This window comes from Ylistrum balloti, unplaced genomic scaffold, assembly GCF_031769215.1.
Source record: "Ylistrum balloti isolate Yb309-2 unplaced genomic scaffold, AGI_CSIRO_Ybal_v1 Utg370402, whole genome shotgun sequence".
NCBI lineage: Eukaryota > Metazoa > Mollusca > Bivalvia > Pectinida > Pectinidae > Ylistrum > Ylistrum balloti.
In genome coordinates this window covers 88487-102185 of record NW_026782275.1, presented here as the reverse complement: position 1 = coordinate 102185, position 13699 = coordinate 88487, and positions in this window count along the sequence as shown.

Here is a 13699-nt window from a genome sequence, read left to right as displayed (position 1 = left end):
CTTGTCTTTTAACATGAAAAGACAACTGACCTTTAAAATTCTTACATAACGTCTCTATTTTCTGTATGTTGATTCGTCCCATAGTTTACAGTCATCCATTTATTCCGGTGTTCTTCAATGTTTCCACTTCGTTGTGCACCATTGATGCAATTAGTGGCTTTACGTATTCCTGGCTAAGTCCTAAACAATCTCATTGTATAATTACCGACTTGCTGAAAGACACAGCTACAATGCTAAGTCAACACAAATTACCATGATTAATTTAATTACCTAAAATTGTTCAATATATCATTCAAGTCGGACGCATGAATGTGGGGAAAACTAAATCTTCAGATAACGCGTTTCGGGAGGAATACTATTCGATTTGAGTTTTTGACATTCAAACGACTCTCAAAATCTGCATTGAAATATATCCCAAGCTGTTCGCTCTTTTTCGCTGACGACTTGCCGCTCGTGTTGACTTTTCTAATTCTGGTGAGGTAGCCGACAGCTATATTGGACGTCACCTTCTCAATATTTCTTGGACTTCTCTCCTTTGGTGGAAACTTGATGCAAATTGACTCCCTTCTTGGACGTCACCTTCTCAATATTTCTTGGACGTCTCTCCTTTGGTGGAAACTTGATGCAAATGGACTCCCTTCTTGGACGTCACCTTCTCAATATTTCTTGGACGTCTCTCCTTTGGTGGAAACTTTATGCAAATTGACTCCCTTCTCTCTTAAAAGTCAATAATAGAAATAAAATGACATCATAAAATCACAAGATGTTCGTTAGACATGAGGAACTGCCTGCTACCTTCTCAGACACAATAAGTCAAAACAAAGCCGAGAGAACAAAGCTGTCACGGAACAAGTGCCAATATATTAGCCCGTGTCTCGTCGTTGATATATCAAGGCTGAGAAACTCGTGGTTGTCATAAAATCCAAAACAAAATGTTCCATTTTATTGATAAAATACTTCAATGTTAAATATGAGTCTGTCAACAAGGCTCGGAGTTCTAGTACGTTGGATCTTGTTTGCCTATGAAACACATATAAACTCCAATCAGCTTGAATTTACGCTTCTGTAGGCTACTTACCTTTGTACTATAATATACAAAAGCTACTGTACCATCAACGTTGAGTTTGATACAATAGGTTTTTAAGCGTGTGCACATATCGAAACTATTGAAAGATGACAATTATATGACTATAAATTGCACCGGACATTTAACTGCGTAAAGAGAGTATAATGTAAACAATCGGGTGCCATACAACATATGACAACAGACTTTGTGTTTCTATTGTTCTCGGTGTTGTTGTTTTAATTAAGAACTTCTGTTAATCTGCATTGGGAGTCACTTAAGCTATCCAAACAAATATTGTGTGACATCATTATCATTCTGTTTGTCTGATCTTCAAGTCTCGAAATAAAGGTGTCTTCTCACTTAGCCAACATTTTGATTTTTATGGTATACAGGTAAGGTAATTTGTTGGCCAGGTGAGACTAGGTGTGAAAGGTAGAACAATAGGAGATAATTACAGGTAAGACTATAGACTGCTTCATAAACTTCTTTCGGGAGAAAATAACTCTGGATAGTTAAGAATTACACGTATATTTATTTCACATTGAATGCATTTACAGTATTAACTTACTTATATACCCTATATATAAGAAACATAGCTATATATAAGAAACATAGCTACTATTTTTCAATTACAGAATCATAGAAAAACAGGAATTTCATAAAGTACACATATAGCTACTATTTTTCAAGTATTTTAATTATATATGTACATACACATATATAGTCAAATAAATTAGTTGATGTTAACCTGTGCATTAGCCATCATTGAATATGAACGATTTGAAAATATGAAAATTAGCGCAAGACCTTTGGTATGTTTTATTTGAATTTCAACCCACCCAAGCCAAGAAGAAAGCTTTGATGTCTTCTGTCATCACATCCATGTTTTAAATAATTTTAGTTACAACAACACTACTATATTAGGTAAACATTTAGGTACACAATTACCTTTATTTCACGAACGGACTATTAAATGATAAAACAACATTTAGGCGAATAATGTTAACGATATCTAATTGTATGTAACAATTCTATCAATTATGTAAGTGATTAACAGAAGACACAACAACATCTAATAGGATATTATATATTTTAGAATTACTGGTAGCACGGAATAGATTTTTTTGCGTTTTCAGTTCTAAATCTGTCATTTTGGAAAAAAAATATTGATTAAAACACTTGTAAATACATTTTTTATTGATATCATAATTTAAACTCTTGAGATTAAGATTTTAGAATATAATACATAACGCATGTAAATTTAAGTACATATATAAGTAATTGCCGCAAACATTTAAGAATTAAATATGATTTCCTACATGAGTTGATTTAAATCAGTTCTAATTCTGTCATTTTGGAAAAAAAATATTGATTAAAACGCTTGTAAATATATTTCTTATCGATATCACAATTTAAACTCTTGAGATTAAGATTTTAGAATATATTACATAACGCATGTAAATTTAAGTACATATATATTAAGTTATTGCCGCAAACATTTAAGAATTAAATATGATTTCCTACATGAATTGATTCAAATCTTTATTTTATAAATCATATTCAGCTAGTCATTTTTTATATTTTCTGTCAAGGAAAGTAGGAACAGACTATAGCTGAAAATCAATCAGGTGTAAAATTTGACATGTTGGCCAGGTAGTACAGGTAAATTTCAGAATGTTGGCTAAGTGAGAATGAATCGAAATAAGGAGGCGAGTGTTAACAATTTCGAAATAACGAAGAAGGAATAAATCAATCAATCTGGAATTAACTAAGAAAGAACTAATTGTGCAATTTCGAATTGACGGATAACGTTGATTCAGCTATCTCTTCGTGCAAAATACAACGAATTGAAAGTCATTTAATTAACTTTGGAAGAGGGATAACTGTACAGCTATCAATCCTTAAGTGAAGAATCATTTTTCCAATTCTGAAATACAATCGTGAGAGAGAATGCAGCAATCTCGTCATATGAAATGTACGTTCAACTAAAACTATATTTTTAAAACAATCAAGGAATATCTAAACCTCAAAGTTTCGGTGATTTCCCCAATATAAATGCACACGATGAACACAGGAAAGTAAGAAGGGTGAAATAACATTCAAAATGCTCACGGAGAAGGTTACACAGGGCTGCTTAGTGTTGACAACCACGTGACAGCTACACATAATGACAACTGTGTCCTCGCCTCATCAATATGTGCTTTACGTAAATAATTAATTGTCTACTATCATCTCTTATTCATAAACCTATTTCGTTTCAATAAAGTTGTTGAAAAATGACACAACATAAAGGTTTTTTCCCGTCGTTATCTTAAATATCTGTCAAGGGGAGCTTTATATTTTTGAAGGAATGTTTTCGTGGTATTTTTAAGCATAAGATTTTGGTAATATTGTTTTCTGTTTGTTTTTCAATACAGATAAAAATGAGTAAATAAAGAAATTAGTAAATAAACAGATAAAATGTTATTAATAGTAATAAGAAAAGAAATCAACCATTCAAAAAAAAAATCTGCAATTAATACCTAAATATTCACTTCAACCTAATTTATCAGTTGCAAATATTTCCGTTAATTATGAACATTGAAAAGAAATATAGATTATACTTTTCTTTTTTTTCACTTTATCAAGTTCAACAATTTACACACAGAAGAAATTCGAGGCAAAGTCTAGAGCTGGTCGTGAATATCCACAATTAATTTTCTATTTGTTACAACAATGATGAGTGAAGTTTTGTCAATCTGTAACAGTTAACATATCGGTACAGACACGATAATGATACAGCGGCAGTAATGAATATAGATGTACTTCGCCATTTGTGCCGTATCGATATTTTTCCTAAACGATTATTTGTTCCAGAAAAGTAGTTTTATAGATCATAAGATTAATTATATTGATTAGGTCAGCACGACACCAAAGTTATCTCCCCTTGTCATTAAAGGAGAGTTATCTCCTCCTAGTGTATGGTTTTCGTTTTTCCTCTCATGGACAGCGAATATTAAAAGCAACAGCCATAACAAAGAACGAAAAGGAAAATATCATTTTATAAACGAGCCAAATAATGTGGTGAGGACAATTCAAACGGAGCTAGCTAACAATATGGATTAATATCTGAATATTAACAAATTGTTACCAAGGCAACCCTCTCTATTCGTCAGAGACATTAAGATAAACAAAAAACTCTTTATGAATAGCGCAAGCATTGAAAACTCAAACAACAGCGAATTATGTCTAATATCTCCACTCTGGTATAAATATTTGGAGTAAAGCCTAACTCAACAAATCACTCGTTACAACTTCTGTTGTCCACGGTCAACTAGGACCGGTGCTGACTGGGACCTGCGTTGACTGGGACCGTTACGATAAATAATTCATGCTGCTGATCATACATGTGTGTAACTGATACAAACACGTATACGTTTAACGTTATCAATTTAATGGCATTTCAGCGTGTTGATACAAAGAGATGCGCTTTACCCTTTGACGATCTGGAATTGATAATGAGGTAGAAATCGAGTGCATTTTCTTGTCGGATATTCTAATTAGCATATCCTCTCTAGAGATGGGGTCCCAGTCACCAACAGCCAAGATCAGGAACTCTTACGTCTTATAATTTCCGGCAATTTCATCGTAACTAATCAGAAATAAGTCTACTCATCTTTGACCAACTGAAATTTAAAATGAGATAGAAATGGAGTGTTTTCATTTGTCGTATATCCTAATAAACACACCCCCTATTGAGACGTTCCCTGTCAGCGCCAGGCAAGATAAGGAAATGTGACGTCTTATATTTTCCAGCAAATACATCGTATTTAAACAGAAACAAGAGTACTAAGTCCTTGACCAAGTGAAATGAATTTTGAGATAAAACTCCAGCAATTTCTTTGTCGTATTTTAATTAACACACCCTTTACGAAAACTGTCCCAATCAGCGCCAGCCAAGATAAGGAAATCTTACGTCTCATATTTTCCGGAAATTATCAAAAATAGATTTCACATAATCCCCTGACTTATATAGTAACCTATACATTTTACTAGGTAACTAGGTCATCTAGGATTTTCAGAAAATTAGTAATAAAATCAATCGATACATCTGGAATAATGAAAGAGGTTCCATCCTCTGTTCGATCATAAAACATATTCTTTCAGTTTCTGGCAATCTCAATAAAAATATTTATTAAACTGACTGACTTTTTCACTCTTTTCTAATCATGCTTATTATCAACAGTCAACATATTTGAAGACGGTAAAGTTTCTTTTGGACAAACTACCCGTATACACTTCCATAGATTTTTTTGGAGTTGTTATGTTCCCTGCTTAGTCCGTCCGTCCGTTCGTCATAATTTTGTCCGGATCATAACACAAAAAAAATCTATAAGAGGTATCAACATTAAACTTCATATGAAGATCGATCACAGCCATGAAAAGAGCAATGCACAAGAACCATTACTCTCTTTTGCATGATTTAGGAGTTATTGCTCTTTGTTATATTTCATACTTAAATATTTCTGTCGCATTACTCTAAAACTATCAGAGATATTTACATGAAACATCCTAGGTAGATAGGTCTCAAAGAATAGGAGGACGGTGCACAAGATTCATAACTCTCTTACAGCCCTTTGTTATTTTTCATACTTAAATTTTGTCCCAATTGGGGAGTATAACCCGTCTCTGACGGCCCTTGTTTAAATTAGTTTGGACTAAAGTTTTGTAATAGTGAGATACATGTATTGCTCTGCGGATCATAGATGTAACCTGATTACGCTGATTATTTTATATTGTTCAAGGTCACCTTGATATTTAAGCTCATCTCTAATCCTGTTATGAACTGATACGATAAAAACCTTAAACAGTGAACTAAACATTGTAAGGGGTAAAAAATCTCTTCGTACAAAGTTTTGTTTTGTTTTTCTAATATATTGAATTGGATTACCTAAAAATATATATAGTGAACGGCGTGTGTTAAGATATGTATCAAAATGAATCACATAATGTCTATTTCAAAATTAATTGAAGTTTGTCAAAAATACCGTGACTTGTTTCTGTATTTCATCACAAAAAATATTATAAAAATCTGCGTAACTTTTCATTATGTTGATTGCCCTTGACAAGGGCCATTTTAGGACATCTAACAAAATAAACCACTTAATTTCTTCTTCAAAATTTATTACAGTTGATCACAAACTAATTTCCCTTTTTTTCGTTTAAATATCATGAAATGTCATGAATATATATATTGTTACATTTCCTGATGTTGGGTAGCCCTGGCCCGGGCCGTCTCAGCCAACGGTGAAACGCTGTGCTCTTTCAGAAATATATTCATATAACCGAGCATGTGATTTCTATTTCAAAATGATAATATCAGTAGACCACTCACTAAAAACACTTAAATCCGTTTAGATACGATGAAATAACCTGAACATACGAGAGAGGTAGATTTCCTGATTTTGGCTGGCCCCGGCCAGGACCATCTCTGTAAACGTTGTGGGTTTTTTTAGGATATATATATTTAAAAAAAAAAAAAAAAACCATTTGATTTCTTGTTCATAATTGTTTCCAATTGATCAAAGACTTAAAACTCTTGTTTTTCGTTTTTTGTTTTGTTTTATAACATAGAAAATCTTCAGATATACGACGTTAGATTTCTTGATTTTGGCTGGGGCTGACTGGGACCGTCTCCGTAGGGGGTGTGTTTATTAGGACATACAACAGGAGAAAGCATTCGATTTCTACCTTATAAATTAATTTCACTTAATTAAAGACTCAATACACCTATTTCCGTTTAAATACAATGAAATATCCCGAAAGTTATTAATATTTCTGATATGCCAATGGTCAAGTCTGTCTCAATAGACGGCGTGTATTTTTTTTTTTTTTTTTTTATAGAAAATGTAAGAAATAAATCACTTACTTTCCTGTACCTTTACTTTACAAAAATTAAAGATATATTGCTTTGAGAAGTAAAAATCCAGTATTAGAATTTTTTCTGGTGATGATTTTGGGAAAGGTGTGATTTTAGAAAGTAGTTTAAAATAAAAGAAAAAAAATATAAGCTTTCCGCACTTCTTTTTCAAGTTCAGGCGTCAGAACATGTGTAGCGAAAAAAAATCACATAGCATTCTAATTTTTTCCTGAATAACAGACATTGTCAGATATTTTGACAGTAAGATAAGAGTGTGATACATGATATTTAGCAAAAAAAAAAAAAAAAAAAAATGTGAAAAAAGATAACTTTGAACAACATAACAACTAAAAAATTAAAATGTTGCTAAGTGACCAAATTCGCTTATTTGACCAACTTCTGGTATTAAACATTTTAGGAAATTTTGTGTTTGTAAAGAGAAATTTTCGAGGATACTTTTTCATGATTAAGACAGAATGGTTTCTCCGTGCTTTAAGTTTTGCAATTTCCACCTAAATAGACAATCTTTTGAAGATCAAGAAACAAGTTGAAATATCAGTTGTTGGATCCTAAAAAGATGGCATTCACGAATTCAATTTGAAATCAATTATTTGAGGTGATAATTCATGCAAAATTTAGTCGAGATATACGCAAGAGTTACACTCAAGAGAAGTACATTAGCAACCAGAAAACGTTGAAATGGTTGACGCCCTCAAAAAGTAGTCCATTAGATTTCCAGGTCAAGGCTGGCCCTGATAAGGACCGTCTCAGTGAAACGTACATTCATTAGGATAACCAGGATATGAAAGATCGCATTTGCTATTTAAAAATTATCTTAGCAAATACACGTAATTCTGTGCTTTTGATTTCCTTGTCTCATTTTTAAAATTTTATTTTTTAAAATATTTTAACGGTTTATTGTATATTAAAATAATATTGCAATAAAAGTTACAGCTGGTTATACGTAACAATTGTTAGATATAATTGTATATCTGTATTACCTATAAGCTAGGACACTTATTCATTTGACACTTTATATGTCATTATAATTTGTTTATAACCAAGAAAAAAATATGCGAGCAATTGAGGTCTTTTCTTTCTAATAATGAGTCACATTACGCCAGCTTATGCTATATCATCTATATCATTTTATAATTACATTCTTTTGTTTTCATTTATTTATCTTATTGATTTTACGACCACTATTTTCGGCATTTCAGCGGACGAGTTTCATTTATTTTTAGATATAGCATCAACCAGTCTGCTGTATGCAGAAGTTGGTTGTGCAATTTTACAGATATTTTGTTTATTTTCCTGTTGTGATTTTTTGTCTCTTGTGGGTTTGCCTTCGTCGATTTTTTTTGTATCAAAAATTGAAGTTGCTAAAAAAGGAACCTTCATTGACATTCTTTCTTCAAATTCTCTGAACGCGGCCTTCTGTATTCGTGTGGTCCTACCAGAAGGAACGCAATTGAGGGGAGATAACTCTTGTCCTACATTTCTACTTCACGCCAACTTTCGCTATTTATAGTCGCTTTAGATCGGTATTTTGATATTTTTCTTTGACTTTTTAACTTTAAGTCACTTGTTGATAGAATTCAACACACACCATAACAGAAATGTGCGATAATACGATATAACAACGACGGTCCCAGCCAGCACCGACCCTGGTTAGCGCCACCTCAGTTGTTTGAGACTGTAGGTGGTTGAAATCCGTTACCTACAATCGAAGGTCATCAAGCAGAATATAGACAGAGCACGAAGCATGTGCAAAATGACGTACGTACAGCATCAGACGAAACTCTCCAACTGATATAACTTACCCATAATCCGATGAGTAGAACAGACGCAAAATAGACAATGATGACGATTATATCTCCATCATGTAAACGAGTGCCAGCAACCTTGTCTCCTGTCATGGTGGACTGTAGGATAAGTGTCGCTTAACGTTGTAAACGTGCAGTACGTATGCATTTGATTAATTTTTTTGATGATTTTACATAACTACCAGTTTCAGAAATCAGGTAAAGTCGGTCTGCATTTTCAAATCTTGATTTATTCCACGGATGCCCCTATACGTAACATAGATTTATTGCTCGGCCATATATAGCTGCCTACACGCACGGTAGAATTTTTCCAGAGAGTATCGATCGAGAGATCAGATTCATCACATTTTCATTTTTCACTATTTATCAAAATAGGACATTGTTATTGTTTCTCGTGATAATCTAGCTATAAAACTTAGTTAGACGTATACATGTTTATAAGGTATTAATACAAATTATACTATTTACTCCACGGGAGGAACTCATCAGGTGTTGGTATCATTTCAATAGTTCTCTATTGCAAGGTGAATTTGTTCATACGTGCATGAAATATTAGCATCATTATTTAAATATTACACAGAATGAATATCTAATGGAAAATACATCAAAATTAGCAATTCAAATCCATGGTCGTATATACCATCAATATTTCCATGATTCCGTAAATTGAAAACAAGCAATATGTTATGTAAATTAGATTGACTGGAGTGTCCGCCATGTAATAGGAAAACCACTCGGACCCGTCCGTCATTCAACGGAAAGGCCCGAGTGGTTTTCGGGTTGACAAGGAAAATTGCGACTGACACAAAGTTTGGGAGACGGTGTCAAACTGTGACCTGCCCTCCGATAACGGAAACAAATTATACACATTACAGAACATTAAAATCTTTCATGTAATAACAATTATATAACCCCTTTATGTAAACTCTTCCCTAAAATCTGGAGAACTTCCTAACGGCTGGAAGGAAGGTCAGGTTACTACTCTACACAAAAAGGGGGACAAGAAATCACCAGCAAATTACAGGCCAATTAGCTTAACGGGTGTACTATGCAAAGCTATGGAGAAAATTATCAGGACAAGAATAATGACCCATCTGGAAGATAACAATCTCGTAAGTAATCACCAATTTGGATTCTTCAACGGAAGGTCAACTGTCTTACATATGTTAAAAGTTATTGATCATTGGACAGAAGTAACCGATCAGGGGGGATCAATCCAAACAGATTATCTAGACTTTATGAAAGCATTCGACACTGTCCCACATCAAAGGTTCTTAGACAAATTAAAGGCATACGAACTATCACCAGAAATAATTGAATGGGTTCATAGTTTCTTAACTGGTGAAAAACAGCGCGTAACAGTATATGGGGAAATGTCAGACCGGAGGGCGGTAACAAAGTGGGATCTCACAGGGAAGCGTTTTAGGCCCATACCCTTTTGTAGTTTACATCAATGATCTTCCGGAAAATATTAAGAACATATTTATTTGCAGATGATACGAAAATTTACAGTCATAATGATAACTTGAATTTCGAGAAAGATTGAGATAAGCTTCAATAATGGTCCGATAAGTGGCTCTTGAAATTTCACCCGGACAAATGCAAAGTTCTGCACGTAGGAAAGAAAACCGATAATACACCGTTACACTTATATAGAGACGAGGGAAATGGAAGAGTCGAGGTTACATTAGATCAGGTAACGAAAGAAAAGGACCTTGGCATTATAACAGACAACAACCTTAATTCCAACGAACATATACACGAAGCAGTCAATAAAGCCAGTAGAATAATGGGAACCATCCGAAGAACATACACGTGCTTAGACAAAAAGGTCATCTGTCTTTTATATAAAGCGCTTGTGCGTCCGCACCTTGAATATGGGGCCTGCGTGTGGAATCATTATCTGCAAAAGGACATAAATGAGTTGGAAAATGTACAGAGAAGAGCAACGAAACAAATACCGAGAATGAAAGACCTAAGCTATGAAAGCAGGCTAAGGATTCTTAAATTACCGACACTGAGGCACAGAAGATTGAGAGGAGATATGATTCAAGCATACAAACTAACTTTTTAACTTTAAGTCACTTGTTGATAGAATTCAACACACACCATAACAGAAATGTGCGATAATACGATATAACAACGACGGTCCCAGCCAGCACCGACCCTGGTTAGCGCCACCTCAGTTGTTTGAGACTGTTGGTGGTTGAAATCCGTTACCTACACTCGAAGGTCATCAAGCAGAATATAGACAGAGCACGAAGCATGTGCAAAATGACGTACGTACAGCATCAGACGAAACTCTCCAACTGATATAACTTACCCATAATCCGATGAGTAGAACAGACGCAAAATAGACAATGATGACGATTATATCTCCATCATGTAAACGAGTGCCAGCAACCTTGTCTCCTGTCATGGTGGACTGTAGGATAAGTGTTGTTTAACGTTGTAAACGTGCAGTACGTATGCATTTGATTAATATTTTTGATGATTTTACATAACTCACTATCGATCTGGTGAATTATAAAGAGGTTATAACACTCTCCGATGTATTTACTACCAGTTTCAGAAATCAGGTAAAGTCGGTCTGCATTTTCAAATCTTGATTTATTCCACGGATGCCCCTATACGTAACATAGATTTATTGCTCGGCCATATATACACGCACGGTAGAATTTTTCCAGAGAGTATCGATCGAGAGATCAGATTCATCACATTTTCATTTTTGACTATTTATCAAAATAGGACATATAAAGTTTTATAACTGTTATTGTTTCTCGTGATAATCTAGCTATAAAACTTAGTTAGACGTATACATGTTTATAAGGTATTAATACAAATTATACTATTTACTCCACGGGAGGAACTCATCAGGTGTTGGTATCATTTCAATAGTTCTCTATTGCAAGGTGAATTTGTTCATACGTGCATGAAATATTAGCATCATTATTTAAATATTACACAGAATGAATATCTAATGGGAAATACATCAAAATTAGCAATTCAAATCCATGGTCGTATATACCATCAATATTTCCATGATTCCGTAAATTGAAAACAAGCAATATGTTATGTAAATTAGATTGACTGGAGTGTCCGCCATGTAATAGGAAAACCACTCGGACCCGTCCGTCATTCAACGGAAAGGCCCGAGTGGTTTTCCGGTTGACAAGGAAAATTGCGACTGACACAAAGTTTGGGAGACGGTGTCAAACTGTGACCTGCCCTCCGATAACGGAAACAAATTATACACATTACAGAACATTAAAATCTTTCATGTAATAACAATTATATAACCCCTTTATGTAAACTCTTCCCTAAAATCTGGAGAACTTCCTGAAGGCTGGAAGGAAGGTCAGGTTACTACTCTACACAAAAAGGGGGACAAGAAATCACCAGCAAATTACAGGCCAATTAGCTTAACGAGTGTACTATGCAAAGCTATGGAGAAAATTATCAGGACAAGAATAATGACCCACCTGGAAGATAACAATCTCGTAAGTAATCACCAATTTGGATTCTTCAACGGAAGGTCAACTGTCTTACATATGTTAAAAGTTATTGATCATTGGACAGAAGTAACCGATCAGGGGGGATCAATCCAAACAGATTATCTAGACTTTATGAAAGCATTCGACACTGTCCCACATCAAAGGTTCTTAGACAAATTAAAGGCATACGAACTATCACCAGAAATAATTGAATGGGTTCATAGTTTCTTAACTGGTGAAAAACAGCGCGTAACAGTATATGGGGAAATGTCAGACCGGAGGGCGGTAACAAAGTGGGATATCACAGGGAAGCGTTTTAGGTCCATCCTTTTTTCGTAGTTTACATCAATGATCTTCCGGAAACTATTAACGCAAGAACATATTTATTTGCAGATGATACGAAAATTTACAGTCATAATGAGAACTTGAATTTCGAGAAAGATTGAGATAAGCTTCAATAATGGTCCGATAAGTGACTCTTGAAATTTCACCCGGACAAATGCAAAGTTCTGCACGTAGGAAAGAAAACCGATAATACACCGTTACACTTATATAGAGACGAGGGAAATGGAAGAGTCGAGGTTACATTAGATCAGGTAACGAAAGAAAAGGACCTTGGCATTATAACAGACAACAACCTTAATTTCAACGAACATATATACGATGCAGTCAATAAAGCCAGTAGAATAATGGGAACCATCCGAAGAACATACACGTGCTTAGACAAAAAGGTCATCTGTCTTTTATATAAAGCGCTTGTGCGTCCGCACCTTGAATATGGGGCCTGCGTGTGGAATCATTATCTGCAAAAGGACATAAATGAGTTGGAAAATGTACAGAGAAGAGCAACGAAACAAATACCGAGAATGAAAGACCTAAGCTATGAAAGCAGGCTAAGGATTCTTAAATTACCGACACTGAGGCACAGAAGATTGAGAGGAGATATGATTCAAGCATACAAACTAACTTTTTAACTTTAAGTCACTTGATAGAATTCAACACACACCATAACAGAAATGTGCGATAATACGATATAACAACGACGGTCCCAGCCAGCACCGACCCTGGTTAGCGCCACCTCAGTTGTTTGAGACTGTTGGTGTGAAATCCGTTACCTACACTCGAAGGTCATCAAGCAGAATATAGACAGAGCACGAAGCATGTGCAAAATGACGTACGTACAGCATCAGACGAAACTCTCCAACTGATATAACTTACCCATAATCCGATGAGTAGAACAGACGCAAAATAGACAATGATGACGATTATATCTCCATCATGTAAACGAGTGCCAGCAACCTTGTCTCCTGTCATGGTGGACTGTAGGATAAGTGTTGTTTAACGTTGTAAACGTGCAGTACGTATGCATTTGATTAATATTTTTGATGATTTTACATAACTCACTATCGATCTG